At 39.1% G+C, this 9676-nt stretch overlaps 1 long non-coding RNA gene across 1 annotated transcript; it reads left to right on the forward strand.

Annotated features, from left to right (window-relative positions):
* The first annotated feature begins 1490 nt into the window (after positions 1-1490).
* On the forward strand, positions 1491-9346 carry LOC125916897 (uncharacterized). The gene is made up of 4 exons (XR_007456055.1): positions 1491-1665; positions 4627-4714; positions 7675-7839; positions 8931-9346. It is a non-coding gene; the product is annotated as an uncharacterized LOC125916897 (long non-coding RNA).
* The last annotated feature ends 330 nt before the right edge of the window (positions 9347-9676 follow it).

Genomic DNA, 9676 nt, shown 5'->3' on the forward strand with positions numbered 1-9676 from the left:
CTGCACGTACTTCCTCATAGGGTGTTCATACCTGACGGTACAACAGGGCCTCCTGCAGTGTAGGAAATATCTTTCACCATATCAAATGCAAGAGCTATTCCTATTAGTACCATCCTGAAAACAGTACAATAGATTTCCATGGATTTGGGCTGGGCTGAGATCTGCTTGTATGCGTGGGGCTGAACCAAATGACATCTCAATCATTTATACCTAGATGAGAATCCTATGCTTAGATCTCTGTGTTTTAACCTCACAAAATCTTTGTCTGGCTTGCGCACTGAAGAACTACCTTGGGGAATACTTTATAAATTAATATTAACAATGTGGTTCATGGCACATGTAAAACAGATGCAACTGAAAGTCTCATTTTGCAAGTCTGTGAAGTAGAATGAAAATATATGGTAGGATTTATCCAGTTTTTTCTTTCCTTTCCCATGTCTATTTCATCTCTATGCCTTGTTTATGCTTCTAATGTTGCAGTTGTCACAAGGAATTGCAGTTGTGGCTGTGAACTCCTCGAAAGCATGGATTGTATAAATTTGCATCTGAATCCCAATTAGCACATGCCTACCATCTAGTAGGTGCAAAACAAGATTTAATCAATTAAATTAAAAAGAAAATTGATGTCATTGAGAAAAAATAGATATATGTCACAGGAAATTAGAAACTAGGTAAAAGGCAAAAATGATACTGAGAAATTTTTAAAAGTCTGAATTGGACTCATGACAAATTTCAAAGAAGTGTCTGGAAATTCTGATGATTAGCTTTTATATTTTTCTATTTATCTGTCATTTTCAGTTGGCACTCCCCTCTTCCCGACTTCCTTTGTGATTGTTTTGAAACAAAACCGCAAATTCTCTGACCCTTCTGCAATACAAAAGTGGAGTCTAATTACCCTTCCCTTAAACATGCACCAAACTCAGTGAGTCAGTGCTACCAAATAGAACGAGAGGAAGCAGTCTCCTGACACACTTCTGCAGCTAGATTGGCATCAGTGACACAGGTTCCCCCTCACTCTGTATCTTAGGAAATATGCCTGAGCTGCCATGTGAGAAGTTCAGATACCCTAACGCTGCCATGATACAGAAAACATGGAGAGAGACCATCCAGAGGAGCCCCACTTGCTCGAGCCAGCGGCTGTTTGAGTCATCCTAGCTAGGGCACCAGGCTTGTACGTGAAAACACCTTCAAAACCACCCCAGGCCCAGATGCCATTTGCTTATAACCCCATGAGACCCCAAGCCACCTAGCTGAGCCATTCCCCAATTCTTGACTCACAGAAGTAGGAAAGAGAAGTGCTTATTATTATTAGACACTACGGAGTTTTGGGGTGATTTGCTATACCGCAAGGTAACAAATACTCTCGCTAAGTTAACATCAGCCAGATTCACCCATTTAAGTGCATCATGCTTTTCAAAACATGTTACGGTTTACAAGTAATAAATCTATTGATGGACTTCTAAATTTTATTTCCATTTCTCCTGTTAAATAGCAAAAGCAAAGCCCCTCTCACACCAGCTTGAGAGGTATGAATATGAAAATTCACAACTCCCTGAAGCCTTTCCAGAGCTACCAAGAATGTCACTTCATTCACTTCAAGGCTGAGGAGGAAGAGAGATGGAGGAGGACCCGGGCACACAAGCTACAATGAAAGTCGATTAGCAGGTGATCGGAGTGCACTGGCATCCCTGACACAAACAGAATAATTTTTTTTTTTAGAGAAAAGACGTGTAAGCCTTTAAAGGAGATAGTGTGTCAACTTTCCTGTGACGCAGATCATGGGACACGACACTGTGACCCAACTGGGATTAAACCTTTCACATTCTAAAGCAGGAATGATTGTGAATACAGTCAACCTTAAAAGGAAGGATTCTCTTATTTTCAGAACTTTGAGTTCTGTTCTAGGAGCTATATTCTTTGGCCTGACCAGAAGGAATTTCTATGCTTCTTTTAGGGTATATAAGGTACTTGGGTTATTTCTGGAAAGAACACCCAAGCCAAAAGATAAGAAAGCCAACTAGCAAGGGCAGTTTAGCTAATACCGCCCAAGCTCAGTGACCAATTGATAACCTTATCAACCAGGCCACTCAGGTAGGAGAAAGGGACACATGACGTTTGAGGGGCAGTTCATGAATACAGAGGGTTCTAAAAGAATCTTCACTTTTGAAGATAGCTTAATTATTTGTGGAATTTTTGAAAACTGTGGTACACTGTTGGACTTTAGCTTCTTAGGATTCGACTCCCCTGGAATATGTAAAACTGTGGGAGGAGGTTATTTCTTTCAAACTTTCTTCGGCTTGGCTATAATTAGGGTTCCTGCCTACATGTAGTTCCCTCCGCCTGGAATGTGCTTCCTTCAGCCTGCACCCATAGCCTGCCTTCCCATAAGCATATATGTCTTTGGAAGGCTTCCAAAAACCCTCCCTCCCGCCATGAGAGTTGATCACCACGTCATTTGCTGTTATCACTGATGGTGCTCATACCTCTATAAACTCATTTCCCATGTTGTGAGGTCATTATTTGTTTGACACCACTCATTAGACTGTGAACTCCTGGAAGGCAAGCCTTCAGTTGTCCCACCTCCCCTGCTATGGATCAAATACAGATGTTATGTCTTTCTTGATTTCCTTATCCCAGTCCCTGGGCAAGTAGTGGGTATTCTCCTAATAGGCTTCAATAGCTAACCAATTGTGGAGAGACCAGAAGGCTTGTCCACTGAATCTCTCTAGGTTCCCTGGCAGGAGCTGGCTGGTATTATTTAATACCTCTTACTTTATCAGGAGGGTAAGTGGCTGGTCTCAACTTGCCGTGAGATCTCCAGGGAATATTGGTACTGGACAGTTGGTATGTACGTCCCCTGAGCAGCTAGTAGCTGTTGTTTTTCCCCCCTTACCACAAGGCTGCTTTCGTGAGAACTCTATAAAAAGACCGGAAGCAGGGCTAGGTGCCTCTCCTGCAGTGCACCCATGGTATATCTGGCCATGCCCAGTCCAACCACCCCTCTTCCTGGGAAGCTTGAGAAAAGCGGACTGCATACATGTCTACTGACCCTCTGCATGTGTGTCTCAGTCTCTTCTGGGTGCTGATTGTGCCATGTTTGACTGGGCCCTTTGCCCGATACTAGGCCATGGCTTGGAGATCAAGTGATCAAAAGAAAATACACACATACATGCATACATACATACATATGTACATACATAGTTTAGGAGCTTGGGAAACAAGTGCTTTGGGTAAAAAGCTAATTTTCAAAGGTCTTCATCAATCCTATGGTCACTCTCTTCTTTTCTAGATTCCTGAAACAAAAAGCCAGAAAGGCAAATCCTCTTAGTTTGCCTGAACATGTTTCCTGCAACTTCCTTGTCATTTTGATTGAGAACTCCCTTGATTTCTGCTCTTGACCCCAGTCAAAACTGATCCTTGAATTCTCTTTTGTCCTCTGCAGGCTTGGTAAACTATCATGGTGCCACCTGCATACCCAGAGAGCAGCAAATTAACTGCAGGATAATGAACCTAGTGGAAAACTGGAATGAATGAATGAATGAATGAATGAATGAATGAATTAAAACAAATTATTTTGTTGTTGATACCTGCTAAATTTGTTGCCACTCCATTTAGAGTAAGTTTGACTTCGGTATTCCATGCTCTAAAATAAAACATTAGGATAATTTGTCTTTGAGTAAAAAACAGGAACATCTCTCTATGTCAAATATCTACCTCTCAACTTTCTGCAAATCCTTAAACAAATTGGCAATGTGATTGTTAGCTCAAAAAGGAAACCAGTAGGAAATCTAGAACTCTCCCAGTGTATAAATCCGTATAAGAATTAGTGCTTTCAGGTGGAAACGTTATGTTTTGTCTAATCACCATTTGAAATTTTAATGTTGAGTTGTGGTACTTGGCCAGGAAAACTAGTATAACAGCCTCAACATCCGGCAAAAACTCATTCTTTCAACTCGAGAGCTATTTTGGTATTGGTTTATAACATGCCTTACTCTTTACAAAGACTCTCCAAAATTATATTTTATTACAAAATTCTCTAAACCTAGCATAAAACATTGTTATCTTTCCCCCAGATAACACAGATATCGAGGAAAGTGATTTATCATTGTATGAAAGCACATGAGAGACAGAGGTAGGATAGTTTGTTCCTGGGTCTCCTAATTCTGTTCTTTTGTTATAAACTGCGTGTTGCTTCACTGGCTATATGGTTTAATGAACAAAAGGTTCAGCAGAATCTTTGGACATCAAATGGCCTTCATGAAACAATGTCTTGATGAGTTAAATAAAAATGAATCAGAAACACATGGACCCTGCTTCCCTTGAAATATAAGAGGGAATACAAATCAAGGGAAAGAACACTTAACAAACATTGGGTTTGGGTTTCCTGAACCTGAAATGTTAAAATAATTAGCAAGGACTTATTGAGGCTGAAAAGTGATCAGTTCCAGTATTTCTAACTCAAAACTGAAATGAAGAGAGGCGGAAAGGTCCTAGAAGAGAAGGGAGTGGCCATAGGGTAGATGGAGACCTTTGAAAATTAGCTTTCCCCCAAACCACTTGTTTCCCAAAGCTCACAAATTTTGTTTTTACATATTTATTTTTCTTCTATTTTGCTTTGATTTTCAGGTTTCAGCTGAAGACATATCTAAAATGCTCTGAAATGGTTCAGCACAAGTCTTTCTGGTCTCTTCTCAAAAGCAGGAAATGACATTTGGTAAGACAATGCTCTGTTCATTTTTGAGTTGGAGATAAATTCATATATTGGCCATTCAGGAAGTTTGGTTAAGTAATCAGGCTGAATTTATTTCCTAGTGAGCTGGACTTCTCAGCATTTCCCAAACCCAGAAAATAAACTCTTTCGGAAAGCCCTGTGAAAAGTTGTAAGAAAGAATTATTTTGTAGTAGAGTACAGGTTTTTAAATAGATTGTAAGCCTGAAGAAAATAATCCAAAAAACTTGTATTGCTAGAACCTGAGAGACAGCAGTTCCCTTGCTTGATCCTACGCGGTATCTGGGATTCTCAGAATCCCTTCGCTGGCCGGAATGGTCTCCTTTCCTCCAGGCCTCCAGGGCCTCTGGAGTCAGCCCTACTTCCTCTATTCTTCCACAGTTGCTTTCCTCCATCCTTTGTGATTTTCCTGCCCACATTCAAGTCTGGTTGCAGCATGTGAAACAGTTCCCCACCACCATTCCAGAATGTACATTGCTTTTTAAAATTACTTTAGAGCTTTTATTGGCAATAATCATAGGAAACTGTCTGAGGCAACCAAAATAATAACCAAGGGGCAGTTGCAGAGCTGACAGAGTAATCCTGGGTCTCTTGGTTCCTGACTTCTTCTGTCAATTGAAAGCTCAGATGCAGTGGTCCCGCCTGATCTCAGCAACCAGAGCTCCTCTTCCGAAGTCAAAGTCCTTCCTTTCAAGATGGCCCTTGGTCAAGCCTGAAGATAACACCCAGGCTACATTATCAATGTCTCCTTACATCAAGGGGGAACTGGCCATCTGTGAAGTTTTGATTAGAGGGTATTTGTTTATTATTGCTATGCACAGCTTAGAAGTAGCCTCTTTGGGCATATTCTCATGTACCCCTTCCCACTTATGAAAAATTAATTTTTTTTAGCCGTTTCATTTAGACCTATCAGGAGGAAACTTAAAATTGTTTAACCATTTGAATATGAAACATTCACTTACTCATCAATGTATGTTTATGTCCGTTAGTCCCAAAATGTCTGGTACTATGAAAGACTACAGTGGTCAGTTTTATGATATAATTTGACTCTACACATTGTGAAAGTATTCAGCAATGCCCAAGAGTCCTGGCTGAAGAGAGCAACTTTATTAATTCATTCAACCAACACTGCCACATTGCTTCCTCTGGGGTCTCTGCTGATAATATGTTAGCATGTGACAAAAAATGACAACACTCTCTTGGATTAGGGGAGCATTATTCATGTGTATAGTGCAATCTGACACTCCCTTAGATGAAAGACCTTTTTGGCTTGAATCTGTCATTTCTTTTCCTGCAACAGTAATATTGGCTCTCTTCTATTTGAGCTCCTATTAGGAGGTAAGCTCATGACTCATGTTCTCTCATTTAATTTTTGAACAACCCAATGAAATAGGTAAAGTGAAACATATTTCATGTTTGAACAAATTTAGACTTAGAGAAGTAAAGTAATTTGCTCAATATTGAGCTATTTATAAAGTGGGAGAGTTTGAATTTGAACACAGATCCAGTGCAAAAGCATATTGTATTCACCACACTCCTCTCTATTTTATCAATTGTTCTGTATAGAATGCATGGAACTTTCAAAGAAAGGTGCTCTGTCAATAGAGTCATGATGACCAGGAAAACCAATCTCACTATCTTATACCATTTCATAGCACTTTATACCACTTTATGCTACATTATAGCATTTTATACCATTATAGGTCCACGACATGTTAGAGAGGTAGGGACATTTATGATCACCAAACATAACCGCATTTTTACATAACCGAGAACCCCCTAGAAATAGAATGTTGTCTTCAGAGTGGCACCTAAGGCAAAACCAAGACCAAGGCTTCCGTCACAGTCCCCCTCTTCTTAAGCCAGGGTGCTTCTCAATCCATTTATTCATCTGGTAAAACCAACCAAATTACAATCAAAAGAGAAAAATTTCACCAAGAAAGACTCAGAAATTATCTCACTCCCACCCCTAAGCTATCGCGTCTAAGGTCATTGACAAAGTAACCATTTCTAGAACCAGAAATTCTGTGAAGACTCCTGAATGTTCTGCATTGGGTTCCATTGGTTGTCCAGTCTTTGGATATACTGTTATTTTTAACAGCTGGAGGTCAAGATAGAAGAAGGTAGGGCTACAGTGCTCCAAATGCTACAGGTATTCATGATATGAGCACTTGTTATAGTAGCATCGATTGAGTCCTTGTTTTGTGTTGGAGTATATAGTTGTGTTTAGAATCCCAATTCAGTAAATTTATAATAGCTTGGACTCAGAGCCAAGACTCCAAGCTCCTTTTTAGTCCTAAATAATATTTCTGTATTTTCTTTTTCTGTTTGCCACAAGTCCTAGGATTTCAGCCTGTTTTCCCATTTCAGTGTAAAGAAAAAAATAACAGTGCAACCAGTTATTTTTATTGAGGTCTTATTGTATGCAAACACTGTCCTAAGTGCTTTACATGTATTATTTCATGAATCCTTATGAAGTAGGTACTGATATTATTTCTGTTGTATAGATGAGGAAACAGATGAAGAGAAGTTAAGTAACATACCCGAGGTTAAACAATTGGTGTTTGAGATGCTCTGCACCGTATGATTTTGGTTTCTCCCTCTAGAAAAAGGTCCTCCAATTCTCTTCTTTGTCCCCAAATGCATATACATATTATATGCCCCCTTCCATCATATTAAAAAAAAATAATTGCTGTAATAAAACAGAGTAACACAGTATCAACACTGGTGAGTAGTTACAAGGTTATAGTTCTTTTAATTGTGATTTGTGGTGTGTACTTCATGACTGCCTCCTAAGATAGCAAGTGGAAGCTCCAATGGTTTCCTCTCCTCTCCTCTCCTCTCCTCTCCTCTCCTCTCCTCCCCTCTCCTCTCCTCTCTTCTTCTTTTCTTTCCCTGGGGATAGCAGTTATTTACTAATCTGTGCCTTTTTATCTTGCCTGAAGGCATATCTCTGTTCTGTCCTGGAATGCCCATCACCAGATTTTTGTGTAGCCCAGAATGATCCCCTTTAGTGGAAGAAGAAGAAAGAAGAGGAGAAGAAAGAGGGGAGGAAGAAATATCCTTATCATTAAAGCCTAATCAGCTTGTTTTTCTGTAACATCTTACTGGTAAGGGTTGAGAGTGTACTGGGACTTAATTTTCCTTTTAAATGGATCTATCACCTCCCCTTGTGGAGATAGTAAAGGATAGATGCAGTCAGGATCACACGGAGCATGGAGCCATTGAAATTTTCAATGGCAACACCAGATGTTGAACTTTTCATTTCCAGCCTGTCAGTTGTCCAGGTGTTGATCTTTTGGAAGCAGGAAGATACATTTCATGCAGAAGTGAGCTACACTGTTTTCGTTGCTGTTGTTGTTTAATGACCTAGTATCATACTGATACTTCTGTGTGTTTAGATATAGATAAAATCCTAATTAAAATCGGAAAAACCAAAGAAGTCACTGGAACGGGAAGATACATGTCTTGGCTCCGCCACTAATTAGCTTTGTGATTTTGGCAGATTCTTAAATTTCTCTGGGACTCAGTTTCCTGGTTTTTAAAGTGAGGGAAAAAAAAATTTAACATTTCTGAGGGAACTTTTCATTCTCGCATTCTTTGATTTATAGGAACCATGTGAATGAGAGAAGGCTTTTACAAACTTGAAAATATAGTACTGTGGGGGAAGTGTATCTTCTGTTATTTTTAATTTTATCAGACTTTGTTTGATTCTGAATATTAAAACAGAATTGAATATTTTTCAATTAGCTTCATGTATAGTACCAAACAATATTTAATTGAGGAAGAAAAAAAAAGCTAAAAACTACTATTGGTGGTGGTGGGGGGGGGGAGAAGTATTTCAGTTTTCTTAGACATTAAATGGCTCATTCAAAGCAACATTTTGATAAATTGTGTAAATGAGAGAGGAACATATGGATTAAATTTTCCTTGAAATACATACGCACTTAAAAATTAAGAAGAAAAAGTGCTTGGCAAAGCCCATTTGGGGTTCTGCCAAATGGGAAACATTTTAAAAATAGTTGAAAATGCAGTTCTATCTCAAAATGCTGCCATATTCACCCATCCTTATTGATTATATATTTTTAAATTTGTAAATTACTCTCCTTGTATTTATTTTTGCAGTTTGTTTTATGCCTGGGGGGCTTGCTCAATTTTGCTACCTTTTTTTTTTTTTTAAACATAAAACATGGTCCATCAGTCACTGAAGAGCAAATCGTAGTATCTATCACTCCCTGTGAGATTCCCGTTACTTAGACTTCTGTGGAAGTTTCGGTTTGATCTCTCCTGGTGTAACAACTGGCATTAATCCATATTGCTATAATGAAACACTCCAAGGAGCAAATACAGGGGACCTGGTCTTTGAAGCTGTGTTATATGGTAAGTAACTTTCTAGTAAATCATAATATTACAGTAGAAGAGCTTTGAGGGAAGACAAGCCTTGAGTTTCATGACTATGTATAATTCAAAACCAGAAAATCAAAAGACTCAGACATGACATTCTTCTGGATAGACAGAAGAGCTTCGCTGTCTAATGGATCCCATGCTACAACTTGAAGAAGAAAAAAAAAAAAAAAAAGATTTTCTCAAAGATCTTTAAAGAATAGATTTGTGATCAAATTGGCAGCACTTCCTAGTTTTAAGGGTTGAGTTTACCTGAGTAAAATGAGTCAGTGCAATTTGTATAATTATTCCACAGCTCACTGTAGACAGACACACTGTGGAAGCCACACCTCCACAGAGAAATGTACAGATTCAGGCCATTAGGATATCTTCCTGAAACCTGACATTCTGGGTGAGAGTCTTCTCCCCTCTCCCTGCTTCTCTCTCCCTTTTTTGTAATCTAGTACTTTTCACAAGAATGCTATTTTGTCATGAAAATGTAAGAAAACAAGAACATTTTCTTAGTGTTAAAACCTCAGACCCTAGGAGATGACACCATCAGAT

Source organism: Panthera uncia, unplaced genomic scaffold, assembly GCF_023721935.1.
Source record: "Panthera uncia isolate 11264 unplaced genomic scaffold, Puncia_PCG_1.0 HiC_scaffold_1301, whole genome shotgun sequence".
NCBI classification, from domain to species: domain Eukaryota; kingdom Metazoa; phylum Chordata; class Mammalia; order Carnivora; family Felidae; genus Panthera; species Panthera uncia.